The sequence below is a fragment of the Ornithorhynchus anatinus genome, chromosome 11 (genome assembly GCF_004115215.2).
Source record: "Ornithorhynchus anatinus isolate Pmale09 chromosome 11, mOrnAna1.pri.v4, whole genome shotgun sequence".
NCBI lineage: Eukaryota > Metazoa > Chordata > Mammalia > Monotremata > Ornithorhynchidae > Ornithorhynchus > Ornithorhynchus anatinus.
Genome location: NC_041738.1, coordinates 18321044 through 18335012, shown reverse-complemented (window position 1 = coordinate 18335012; position 13969 = coordinate 18321044). Strand labels below are relative to the sequence as shown.

The following is a 13969-nucleotide window of genomic DNA, read 5'->3' as shown; positions in this document are numbered from 1 at the left end:
ATAAAGTAACAAAGGGCATCTACTATGATCCTCCCTTCTCTCTTTCTACTGTCCACCCCATAGGCTCCACTCCTCTGCCGCCCACCTCCTCACTGTCCCTTGTTCTTGCCTATCACATCGTCGACCCCTGGGCCACTTCCTCCCGCTGTCCTGGAATGCCCTCCCTCTTCACCTCTGCCAAACTAATTCTCTTCCCCTCTTCAAAGCCCTATTGAGAGCTTACGTCCTCCAAGAGGCCTTCCCGGACTGAGCTTCCCCTTTTCCCTCTGCTGCCTCTCTACCCCCCCCTTCACCTCCCCTCAGCTAAACCCCCTCTCCCCCTCTTCCCTCTGCTCCTCCCCCTCTCCCTTCCCCTCCCCTCAGCACTGTGCTCATCTGCTCGTTTGTATATATTTTAATTACCCTATTCATTTTGTTAATGAGATGTACATTCCCTTGATTCTACTTATTGCTATTGTTTTAATGAGATGTACATCCCCTTGATTCTATTTATTGCTATTGTTTTTGTCTGTCTGTCTCCCCCGATTAGACTGTAAGCCCCTCAGTGGGCAGGGACTGTCTCTATCAGTTGCTGATTTGTACATCCAAGAGCTTAGTACAGTGCTCTGCACATAGTAAGCGCTCAATAAATGCTACTGAATGAATGAATCCTTGCTCTGCATATCAGGAGACTAGTGTAGTAATTGTAAGTTATAGTAGTAATCACTTGTGCTGAAACCCTTCCGGCACAAAAACATTAAATATGAGCTTCAGGAAATTTCACATGTTCAGTTCCTTGTAAAATAGAAACACAAAGAAAGGAGATACTTACACCGATCCTTGCCTTGTAGCATACAGCCCATTAGGAGTCTCATGCTCTACATCTACTATTTTTTGTCTATCCTGCAAAGTAGATCAATTCAGTAAGGAAGTTATTGAATTTCTGTTTCCCTCAATCCTGTCACGACTACTTGTGTTGAAACCCTTCAGGCATGAAATGCTATTTGAAAACTCTTCGTGTAATTTCAAAGATGCAGTTCCTTGTACACCTGTAATACAGTAACAGAAGATAGCTATGTGGATTCTTACTCTATATTGTACAGTGCATCAGGAATCTAAAGCTATGTATCCACCATTTTACTTCTATCCTGCTAAATAGGAAAGTTGAATAAAAAGTTGATTGAAGTGTGTTTTTCTCAATTTCATCAACATCATTAGCACTGTACCAAAATGCCATGAGAATTCTTTTTGTAATTTCAACAACTCAACTTCTTCTAGCCTATGACTCCAGTCTATGAAGACCCTTGTGTTGAAACCCTTCTGGTAGGAAATATTAAATGAGAGCTTCATTTCATTTTCAAACTTACAACAGCAACAGTAACAGAAGAGTATTCTTGCAAAGCAGAGCCATGTCCATTAGGAGGAAATCTTTTACATTAGTCATTTTCTTCTAGCCTGTTAAATTTGTGTGAATGTGTTGAGTGAATGTATATTTTCTCCATTCTATAAAAACTCATTTGCAATGAAACCCCTCTGGCACGAAATGTTATGAAATTTCATGAAATTTAAAAGGTTCAGTACCACATAAAATGGTAGTGCAGAAACAGAAGATGTCTAGACTGATCCTTGCATTGTAGTATGCACCCCATCAGTAATCTGGTGATCTGTATGTACCATTCTTCTTCTACTCCTCAAAGTTAAATAAGAAACTGTATTGAATTTGTGTTTCTCTCAATCCTTTCAAGGTTACTTGCGTTAAAACCTTTATAGCACAAAATCCTATTTGAAGTCATCTTGAAATTTCAAATGCTCAGATCCATGTGCAACCTAAAAGCAGTCAAGAAGATCCTTGACCTGCAGGGTACAACCCATCCGGAGTCTAGTTTTTTGCATGAGTCATTTTTTTCTAACCTGCTAAGCGTGAATGTGATGAATGAGTGCATCAACTCCATTCTGTAAAAGTGACCTGCGTTGGAACCCCTCTGGCAAGAAATGCTCAATGTGAGATTCCTAAAATTTCAATTCTTTAGTTTTATGTTATAGAAGATGCCTACTCTGATCCATGCACTGTAGTATGCAGTGCATCAGGAGACTAACTGTCTGCATATACCATTTTTTTCTACCTTTAAAGTAGTCAAGTTAAATAAGAGACTTGATTGACTCTGTGTTTCAATCTTATTCATTAATTAATTAATTCATTCAATAGTATTTATTGAGAGCTTACTATGTGCAGAGCACTGTACTAAGCGCTTGGAATGTACAATTAGGCAACAGACAGAGACAATCCCTACCCATTGACGGGCTTGCAGTCTAACTGGGGGAGACAGACAAAAACAATAGCAATCAATAGAATCAAGGGGATGTACATCTCATTAACAAAATAGAGTAATAAAAATATATGCAAATGAGCAGATGAGCACAGTGCTGAGGGGAGGTGAAGGGAGAGGGGGAGCAGAGGGGAAAGGGGGGGAAAGGGGCTGAGCTGAGGGGAGGTGAAGTGGGGGAGAGAGGCAGCAGAGGGAGCAGAGGAAAAAGGGGAAGCTCAGTCTGGGAAGGCCTCTTGGAGGAAGTGAGCTCTCAGTAGGGCTTTCAAGAGGGGAAGAGAGTTAGTTTGGAGGAAGTGAGGAGGAAGGGCATTCCAGGACAGTGGGAGGACGTGGGCCAGGAGTCAACAGCGGGATAGGCAAGAACGGGGGATGGTGAGGAGCTGGGCGGCAGAGGAGTGGAGCTTATGGGGTGGCAGTAGAAAGAGAGAAGAATCAACATTTTATTTAACTTTCCTATTTAGCAGGATAGAAGTAAAATGGTGGATACATAGCTTTAGATTCCTGATGCACTGTACAATATAGAGAAAAAATCCACATAGCTATCTTCTGTTACTGTATTACAGGTGTACAAGGAACTGCTTCTTTGAAATTACATGAAAAGTTTTCAAATAGCATTTCGTGCCTGAAGGGTTTCAACACAAGTAGTCGTGACAGGATTGAGGGAAACAGAAATTCAGTAACTTCCTTATTGAATTGGTCTAGTTTGCAGGATAGACAAAAAATAGTACATGTAGAGCATGAGACTCCTAATGGGCTGTAGGCTACAAGGCAAGGATCGGTGTAAGTATCTCCTTCCTTTGTGTTTCTATTTTACAAGGAACTGAACATGTGAAATTTCCTGAAGCTCACATTTAATGTTTTTGTGCCAGATTTAAGATCAATCTTAAACCAAAACACTATGTTGAAGCCAGTTTGACAAGAAATTCCATATGAACTCTTGTAATTTCAAAGTTTCAATTCCAGGGCTAAGAGAGTTACAGAAGATAGCTACACCAAACCCTGCTTTTGTGTTCAGACTATCCTGACTCTAATCCTATGCATGAGTCATTTTTCTTCTAGCTGTTAACGTGGGAATGTGTTGAGTGACTTCAGTCTGTGAAAGACACTTGTGTAAAAACCCTTCAGGCACAAAATGCTAAATGAGAGTTTCATTAAATTTCAAACATTCAGTTCCATGTAAAGTAGGAATTCACAAATGGAACATTTCTACACCATGTCTATCTTGCACAGTAGACAAGTTAAAAAAACAAAACAGATTGGATGTAAGTTTCTCCCAAACCTATAAAAGCCACTTGCATAGAAACAATTTTTGAATGAAATACCATATCCACCCATCTTGAAATTTCCAATATTCAAATCAGTATAAAAGAGAAATAGAACATATCTACACTGATCCTTGCACTGTGATATGCAGCTCTTTATGGAGTCTAGCTGGAACACTGTGAGATCTTAAAAGATGCTATCATTAGTACTTTTTTCTTTTATCCTGCCAAGTAGGTAAGTTAAATACAAAAATGAATTGAGTATTTCTCTCAATCCTCTCAAGGCATCTTGTGCTGAAACCCTTATGGCATGATATACTATAAGAAATCTTGAAATTTCAAATGTTTAGTTTCATGTTCTGCAAAAATACAAATGGCAAATGACTTCAAAATTCATCTTTGCCCAGCTCATCAGAAGTCAGGATCTATGCAGGAGGCATTTTTTTCTTTTAGCCTCCTATGTTTGTTTCTGATGAAATACAGAAAAAGAAGATGAGTAGACTGATTCTTGTAGTGCAGAATCAGGAGTTTAATTTTCTCTATGTCCGACTTTTATTTGATCCTGACTAAGTAAGTTAAATAAAAAAAGATGATTGAATGTGATCAATCTGATCAAAGCCACTTGCTTTGAAACCGGTACGGCCCAAAATGTTATAGGAGCTTTTCTTGTAAATTCAAGTTTTCAGATCCATGTCCAGCAGCAATAGAGATACAAAAGACAGCTATGTTTATTCCTTGCTCTGCCAAGTACAGCATGCATCATTTCTGTTCTAGAATGCTAAATTAGAGTGAATGAGAAGAGTGAATATGTGTTTACTCCATTCTTTAAAAATCACTTGCGTTGACACCCCTCTGGAATGAAAAATTAATTGGGCACTTCAGAACTTTTAAAATGTTCAGTTCTTTTTAAAATAGAAACGCAAATAAAAGATGCCTACATCTAGCCTTGTCCTGCAGCACACAGCCCAAGAGGAGTTTCGTGCTATGCATGTATTATTTTTCTACTATCCTCCAAAGTAGACCAGTTAATTATGAAAGCTATTGAATTTCTGTTCCTCTCAATCCTATTACGGCTACTTGCATTGAAACCCTTCAAATACGAAACGCTATTTCAACTCCTTGTAATTTTAAAGATGCAGTTCCATGTAAAACTATAATTCAGTAATAGAAGATATCTACATTGATCTTTTTACTGCACTTCACAAGACATCAGAAATCTAAGTGTTTGAAATGCACAATTTTTCTTCTATCTTGCTGAATAAGAAAGTTAAATAAAAAAGTTGATTGAATGTGTTTCTCTCAATTTTATCAAAGTCACAAGTGTTGAGACTTGTATGACACAAAATGCCATAAGAATTCTGTTTGTAATTTCAACTGTTTAGAATCATGTACAAGAGGAACAGTTACAAAAGAGAACTACACAGATTCTTTCCCCACAGAGCCATGCCCATTAGGAAGTAGTTCTCTCATGAGTCATGTTTCTTTTAACCTGTTAAATAAGTGTCAATGTGTTGAGTGAATATGTATTTTCTCCATTCTGTAAATATCATTTGCAATGAAACCTCTCTGGCATGAAATGCTAAATAAGAGCTTCATGAAATTTCAAGGGTTAAGTACCACATAAAATTTAATGCTACGAGGTTCAGAAAGGGAAGATGTCTGCACAAATCCTTGAGTTGCTGAATGCAGCCCACAGAAGTCTAGTGATCTGCATGTTCCATTTTCTTACTATCCCTCAAAGTAAGTTAAATAAGAAAGTGGATTGAATTTGGGTTTCAGTCTTATCAAAGTCAGTTGCATTTAAAACACTTATGGCAATAAATCCTATTTTAACTCATTTTGAAATTTCTAAAGCTCAGTTCCATGCACAGCCTAGGTTCAGTCACAGAAGATATCTACACTGATTCTTGCGCTGCACTGTAGAGCTCATCTGGAGCCTAATTTTCTAGATTTCTGCATGAGTCATTATTCTTCTAACCTGATAAGTAAGTATGAGTAGGTTGAATGAATGTGCCTCAATTCCATTCTGTAAGAGTCACCAACTTTGAAACCGCTCTGGCAAGGAATGCTCAATATGAACTTCATAAAATTTTAATTCTTCCATTCCATAGGACAGAAGATGATCCATGCACTCTAGTATGCAAAGCATCAGAAGTCTAGTTTTCTGTATATACCATTTTTCTTCCCTCTTGTTAAGTAAACAAGTTAAATTAGAAAATTGATTATCTTATATGTTTCGCTCAATTCTAACCACAGTACTTGTGTTTAATCATGTTTGGCACGAAATTTCATATGAACTATTGTAATTGCAAATGTTCAGTTCCAAGTAGAACAGCAAGACAATCGCAAAATGTAGCTATATTGATCCTTGCTCTCGAGTATCATCTTGACTTCAGTCTTCTGCATGAACCATTTTTCATCTGGCCTGTTAATGTGTGAATGTGTAGAAAGCACGTTTTCTCCAGCCTGTGAAAGGCATTTGTGTTGAAACCCTTCTGACACGAAATGTTAAATGAGAGTTTCATTAAATTTCAAAGGTTCAGTTCCATATAAAATATAAAATCAGAAGGAAATACCTCACTTATTCTTACACTATGTCTAGTGTTCTAAAAAGACCAATTTTCATCTAATTTGTAAAATAGGCAACACCCAAACCTATAAAAGCCACTTGTGTTGAAATCCGTTTGGAACGATGAACCCATCTTAAAATTTCAACTTCAGTTCTATGTAAAATAGAAATAGATAAGTAGAACATATCTACAATGTTCCTTGAACTACAGTGTGCAGTTTATTTGGGCGTCTAGTGTTCTGAATGTATCTTTTTTTTCTGTCTTGCCAAATAAGTTAAACACGAAAATGGATTGATTGTGTGTCTCAATCTTGCCAAGGTTATTTAGGTTGAAAACCTTATGGCATGAATTGCTACATGAAATCTTGAAATTTCAAATGTTCAGTTATATGTTCAGCAACAAGACAATCGCAAAAGATTTCAAAACTTATCCTTGCCCTGCACAGGTCATAAGAACTCTGGTTCTGTGCAGGAGTCATTTTTCTTCCAACTTGCTAAATAAGAGTCAATAAATAAATATATAAATAGTAGTGTTCATTTATCCCCGTTTGTAAAAGCTATTTATGTTGAAACCCTTTCTAGCATGAAATTGACTATAGAAACTTCAGAAAATTTCAAATGTTCAGTTCCTTGTAAAGTAGAAACAAAAAAAAGGAGATGCCTATGCGGATCCTTGCATGAAGCCGATGAGAATAGTGTTCGTCATGTACTAATTTTCTTCTATCTTGCAAAGTAAGCAAGTTATATAAGAAAGATGATTGAATGTGTTTTTCAATCCTATCAAAGTTACTTGCATCAAAAACAATATAATGTGAAATTCTATATGAACTCTTCTTGTAATTTAGAATTATTTATTCTGTTGGGATCCAGAAGTGAACAAAGGTAAACTGATGTTGTGCTGAACAGTTTAGAGTGTTATTTCAAAACTTGTATATTGTGTTCTAGTGAGTTTATGTCTGTATACACTTACGTTTCCTCTTTAGTTAGAGTGCTGTGTTGTTCGCAGTCGAAACTTCAGTTACCATGCAAGGCAGGTGCATTGAAACATGTCTGGCATGAAAAGTCAGATCACTTATTTTTGAAATTCCAAATTCTCACTTTTCAGTAATACTTTACAGAAGATAGCTACACTGATCCTTGCCCTGTAGTTACAGTACACAGTCCGGTCTTCTGCATAGACCACTTTTCTTCTATTTTGCTAGGAAAGAAAGTTGAGTGAAGGTGTGTTTCTTTCCATTCCATCAAAGTACCTTGCATTGAAATCCTAAGTAAGAAAGTTGAGAGAACTTGTGTTTCTCATCAGCGTGTGAAAGTCACTGGCATTGAAACCATGTCGGAGACGAAATGCCACGTTTCTTCTACTTGGGATTTCCAGTGCCTTGTGCTTTTCTCTTCTTTCTGATATCTTGCTAAGTAAGAAAGTAAAGTGAATATGTGCTTCTCTCCGTTATGGCAAAGTCACTTGTGCTGAAACACCTATGCCACGAAATATCAAATAGACTTTTTCTTCAATTTCTATCTCAAACGTTCAGTTCCATGTAGACAATAATGGAGTAAAAGAAGTTATCTACACCAATCATTGCTTCGCAGTATTAAGCCTATCTGGAATCGAGTCTTCTGTGTGTGTCATGTTTCTTCTAGCCTGCGAAGTCTGCTAGTTGAGTAAATGTGTGATTCTGTCCATTTTGTCATATTGACTGACTAACACTTACCCCTAACCTTAAAGCTAACTAGACAAGTAAGACCAACCTTAGAGCCTATCACTAACCCAAGATTAAACCATAGTTCTACCTGTGACACTGAACTTCACCATAAACCCAACACCAAACTCATCCTGAGGCTTAGCCCTAGGCATTTCCTCAAGCCTGCAATAAACTATAAGGTATAACTTTGTCATTAACTCTAACCTCAAAAGTAACTCGGACCCAGTGTTTGCTTAGCAATAGGGAGCTTCAGGAATTTTCAAATATTCAGTTCTCGGTAAAACAGAAATATAAATAAAGGAGATGCCTACATAGATCCTAGTATTAAAGTATGCAGCCCATCGGGAATAAGGAGTTCTGCTTGAACCATTTTTCTTCTATACTGCAAAGTAAGCAGGTTATATAAAAAAGATAATTAAGTGGGTTTTTCAACTAACAAAGTTACCTCAGTTGAAACCCGTCTAACATGAAATATTCTATGAACTCTTCTTGTAATTTCAAATGTTCAGTCTCGAGTACAACAATAAGAGAGTCACAGAAGATAGCTACACTGATCCTTCTTCTGAAGTTCATTAGGAGATTAGTCCTAGGCAGTAGTTATTTCTCTTGTAGCTTGCTAAGTATGAGTGAATGAGTTGAATGAATTATGTGTTTTCTCCATTCTGTAAAAATCATTTGTGATCAAACTCCTGAGGCACAAAATGCTAAATGGGACTTTAGTGAAAATTCAAATGTTCAGGACAATTTGGCTAATAGTAATTCAGAAACAGGAGATGTCTTCACTGATCCTTCCACTACAGTGTGCTTGGCATCAGGAATGTTCTGCCTGAACCATTTTTCTTCTGCCCAGTAAGCAACTTCAAAAAGAATGATGGTTGAATGTGGGTTTCTCTCAATCGCCACTTACGGTACAACCCATTTGTATCAAGTTTTCAAATGTTAAGGAAGTAACAGAAAAGATATACCCTCATCCTTGCCTGGCAGGGGACAGTCCAACTGGAGTTTAGTTTGCTAAAAGTAACATGTTCAGATCCAGGTAAAACAGCAAGAGAGTCACAGAAGATATCTACACTCATCCTTCTTCTGCAGTATACATTCCAATAAGTTACTAGTCTTTGGCATGAGATATTTTCCTTCTACCTTGCTAAAGTTGATGTGTTGGGTGAATGAGCAATGTCTCCATTCTGTAATAGTCACATGCATCAAATCTTTTCTGGCACAAAATACTAAATGGAAGACTTATGACAATTCCAATATTGGCTTCCAGTGAAATAGAAGCAGTGTGGCTCAGTGGAAAGAGCATGGGCTTTGGAGTCAGAGGTCATGAGTTCGAATCCCAGCTCTGCCACTTGTCAGCTGTGTGACTGTGGGCAAGTCACTTATCTTCTCTGGGCCTCAGTTACCTCATCTGTAAAATGGGGATGAAGACTGTGAGCCCCATGTGGGACAACCTGATTCCCCTATGTCTACCCCAGCGCTTAGAACAGTGCTCTGCACATAGTAAGTGCTTAACAAATACCAACATTATTATTATTATTATAATACCTCAATAGAAGAGAGCAATGTCGATCTTTGCACTGCAGTATGCAGCCCATTAAGAGTTTAGTGTTTTTCTTCACTATCTATGCTACTCTTGACTTGGCAGTGTTCAACCCATCAAGAGTTGTTCAGGAGAACCCATCATGTTCTCTGCATGAGTCAGTTTTCTTCTAGCCTGCTGAATAGGAGTGAATGCACGTTTTCTCCATTCTGTCTCAATCACTGGTGTATCTAAATCCTTGAAAATTCATGAAATTTCAAATGTTCAGTTGCTTGTTCAAGTTCACTACAGTAATAAAAGAGAGCTACATGGATTCTTTCCCCATATTGTCCTACCTATTAGGAATTAGTCCTCTGCATGAGTCATGATTTTTCTTCTAGTCTGCTAAATAAGTGTTGATGTGTTGAGCGATTATGTGTTTTCTCTATTCTACAAACATCATTTGCAATGAAATCCCTTTGTCACGAAATGCTAAATGTGAGTGACATGAAAATTCAAAGGTTTACTTCCAAGTGAAATAGCAATGCAGAAGTTGTCTAGATCGATCTTTGCACTACAGAAAGCAAGCCATCAGGAGTCTAATATTCCAATTTTACATTCTTTCTACTATCCCACGCATTAGACAAGTTAAATAAGGAAGTGGATTGAATTTATGTTTCAATCCTGTCAATGCTACTTAGGTTAAAAACCTTATGGCATGAAATCTTATTTGAACTCATCTTGAAATTTCAAATGCTCAGTTCATGTACACCCTCAGTGTAGTATTGGAAAAGATTTGTACTAATCTTTGCCCTGCAGTGTCCAGCTCATCAGGAGTCATTTTTCTTTTAGCCTGCTAAGTTAGAGGGAATGTGAAGAGTGAATATGTGTTTACTCACTTCTGTAAAAATTCTTTGCTTTGAAACCTTTCTGGCACAAAACATAGAAAGGGAGCTTCAGGAAATTTCAAATATTCAGTTCTATGTAAAAATAGAAAGATAAACAAAGGAGATGTCTACACTGATCCTTTCTGTGTAGTACACAACCCGTCAGGAGTCTAGTGCTCTGTATTTACTATTTTCCATTTATCCTGCTAAGTAGACCAGTTAAATAAGAAAGTTATTGAAATAATGTTCTCAATCTTGTAATGGGTACTTGCAATGAAACCCTTCAGGCACTACATGCTATTTGAATTCTTCTTGTAATTTCAAAGACACAGGTCGATATACAACTGTAGTGCAGTTAGAGAAGATAGCTACATTGATCCTTGCTATGCATTGTACAGCACATTAATAATCTATGCTCTGAATGCATGCTTTTTCTTCTCTGAAATCTTGTTAAATAAGAGAGCTAAATAAAAGAGGTTTATTGAGTATGTGTTTTTCTCAATCTTATCAAAGTCACTTAGCGATGAAACCCATATGACCCGAAATGCCATTGTCATTCTGTTCAGTTCCATGTACAGCAGCAGTGCAGTAACAGAAAAGAGCCACACAGATTTTTGCCCTGCAGCCACCTGCTTATTAGGAAGTAGTCATTTCTCTTCTAGTCTGCTAAATAAGTGTGAATGTGTTGAGCGAATGTGCATTTTTTCCATTCTGTAAAAATCACTTGCGATGAAAATGCTCTGGCACGAAATGCTAAATGAGAGCATCATGGAAGTTCAGTAACACGTGAAATAGTAGTACAGAAAGAGAAAATGTTTAGACCAAACGTTGCACTGCAGAATGCAGCCCAACAGAAATCTAGTGCACTGCATGTACCTTCATCTTTCTATCCTGCAAAGTAAGCAAGTTAAAACAGTGGATTGAATTTGTTTATCAGTCCTGTCAAGGTTACTTGTGTTAAAACATTTATGGCATGAAATACTATTTGAACTCATCTTCAACTTTCAAATGCTCAGTTCCAATGCCTTCAATATAGTCCCAGAAGATCCTTGCCCTGCAGTGTACACCTCATCCAAAGTTTATTCTTCTGCATGAGTCATTTTTCTGCTAGCCTGCTATATCAGCATAAATAGGATGAGTGAACGGGGTCAGACAGAGAGGTTCCTCTCAAGGGACCTGTCAACTCCATTCTCTGAAGAGCAACAACATTGAAACCGCTCTGGCAAGAAATGCTCAGTGTGATCCTCCTGATATTTCAATTGTTCAGTTCCATTTAACAGAATATGCCTATACCGATCCGTGCACAGAAAAGGCAGTCTGCATAAACAGTTTTCTTCTATCTTGTTTCACTAGGCAGGTAAAGAATGAAATTGATGGACTATGTGTTTCTCTCAATCTTAACCAAAGCAAGGATGATGTACGCCCTTCTGGGCATGAAATTCCAAATGAACTCTTGTAATTTCAAATGTTCAGGTCCAAATAGAGCAGCAAGATAGTTGCAGAAGATAGCTATAGCTACAATGATCTTTGCTCTCATCCTGTGGATGCGTCAATTTTCTTCTAGCCCATTAACTTTGACTGAGTTAAGTTACGGTGAGTTTTCAACAGTCCATGAAACACGCTTGTGTTGGAACCCTTCTGGCATGAAATGCTAAATAGAACCTTCATTAAATTAAATAGAAAACTATTTAACAGTTCCAATGCTGTGTAGGATCCATGCAAGGAGACTAGTTTTCTGCATTCATCATTTTTCATCTATTTTGCAAGGTAGGCAAGTTAAATAAGAAACATGATTAGACATATGCTTCTCTTAAATCTATAAAGGCAAATTATGTTGAGACCTGTTTGGAACGAAATGCTGTATGAACCTATCTTGAAATGTCAAATGTTGAGGTGTAGGTTAAACAGAAATAGCTGAGTAGAACATATCCACACTGACCTTTGCACTGTCGCATACTGCTGAAAATGGAGTCTAACATTTTACATTGTAAAGTGCTTCCCAAATACTACCATTATTTTTTTCTTCTATCCTGACAAGTAAGTTAAATACCAAAATGGATTGATTGTGTGGTTCTCTCAATCCTGGCAAGGTTACTTGTGTTGAAACCCTTATGGCACAATAAGCCCTATGAAATCTTGAAATTTCAAATGTTCACTTCCATGTTCAAAGACAATACAGTTGCCAAAGATGTCGAAATTCACCTTTACCCAACAGTGTACAGATCATCAGAAGTTTTTTTCTCTGCAAGGAAACATTTTTCTATTGATTGGCTAAATCGGAGTAGAAGTGATGAGTAATCTTCTTTTCTTGCAGAACACAGACACAGAAGATGACTAGACCCTTCTTTCCAGTGCAGAATGCAACGAATCAGAAGTATAGTGTTCCGTATGTATGATTTTTCTTTTATTCTTGGTAAGTACATAAGTTAAATAAAAAAGATAACTGAATGTGTGCATCATTCTGATCAAAGCCGCCTGCTTTGAAACCAGTACAGAAAGAAATACTATCTGAGGTAAATGTAAATGTCCAGATCCATTTACAATAGCAATTGAATAGTTAAAAGATAGCTATACTGATCCTTCCTCTGCCTGGTACAGCCTTCAAGGGTTTAGTTTTAAGCATGAGTCATGTTTTTTTCATAGTGTGCTGTTAGAGTGAATGAGATGAGTGACTATATGTTTAACTCTATTCTGTAAAAGTCACTTGTTTTGACACCCCTCTGGCAAGAAACATTAAATGGGAATTTCAGGAAATTTCAAATGTTAAGTTGTTTGTAAACTAGAAACACAGAGAAAGGAGATGCCTATACTGATCCTTGCCCTACAGCATACAGCCCACGAGGACTTCTCTGCTCTGTATGTACAATTCTTCTATCCTGCAAAGTAGACCAGTTAAATAAAAAGGTATTAAATTTATGTTCTTCTCAATTTCGTCATGGCTATTTGTGCTAAAACACTTCAGGCATGAAATAGTACTTAAACTCTTGATGTAATTCCAAGGATGTATTTCCATAACAACTGTAGAGGCATAAGAAAAGGTAGGTACATTGATCCTTGTTCTAGATTGTACAGCACAGCAGGAATCCATTGTTCTACATGCACATGCACTATCCTGTTAAATGGGAATGTTTAAAAAAAGTTAATTAAATGTGTGTTTTCCTCACTTTTATCAGTCTTATCTCATCAATCTCATCTATCTTATCTTATCGATCTTATCAATCTTATCTTATCAGAGATGAAACCTGTATGATCTGAAATGCCATAAGACTTCTTTTTGTAGTTTCAGCTGTTCAGTTCCATGTAGAACATCAGTAAGTGATAGAAGAGAACTACACAGATTTTTGCCCCGCAGTGATATAGCTATTAGAAATAGTTCTTTTCATGAGGTAGAGGTGTCGTCTAGGCTGTCAAATAAGTGTGAATGTGTTGGGAGAAAGTGTGTTTTCTCCATTCTGTAAAAATAATTTTAGAAGAAACCCATCTGGTATGAAATGCTAATAAATAGGAGCGTTATACAATTTCAAAGGTTCAGTACCACGAAAAATTTAGTGCCACATGGTAAAGAAACACAAGTTGTCCAAACTGATCTTTGCACTGCAGAATGCAGCCCACTCGAAATCTTGTGCTCTGCATGTACCATCTTCTTTCTATCCTGCAAAGTAAGTAAACAACGAAGTGGATGGAATTTGTGTTTCAATCCAGTTAAGGTTGTTCAGTTAAAAC

At 37.3% G+C, this 13969-nt stretch overlaps 1 long non-coding RNA gene across 1 annotated transcript in view; it reads left to right on the top strand.

The window, feature by feature from the left end:
• Nucleotides 1-12729, top strand: part of LOC114815187 — a 152894-nt gene extending 140165 nt beyond the window's left edge. The window contains exon 4 of the long non-coding RNA XR_005660562.1: nt 12561-12729. This is a non-coding gene — a long non-coding RNA (uncharacterized LOC114815187). The remainder of the gene's footprint in view (nt 1-12560) is intronic.
• Nucleotides 12730-13969: the final 1240 nt, after the last annotated feature.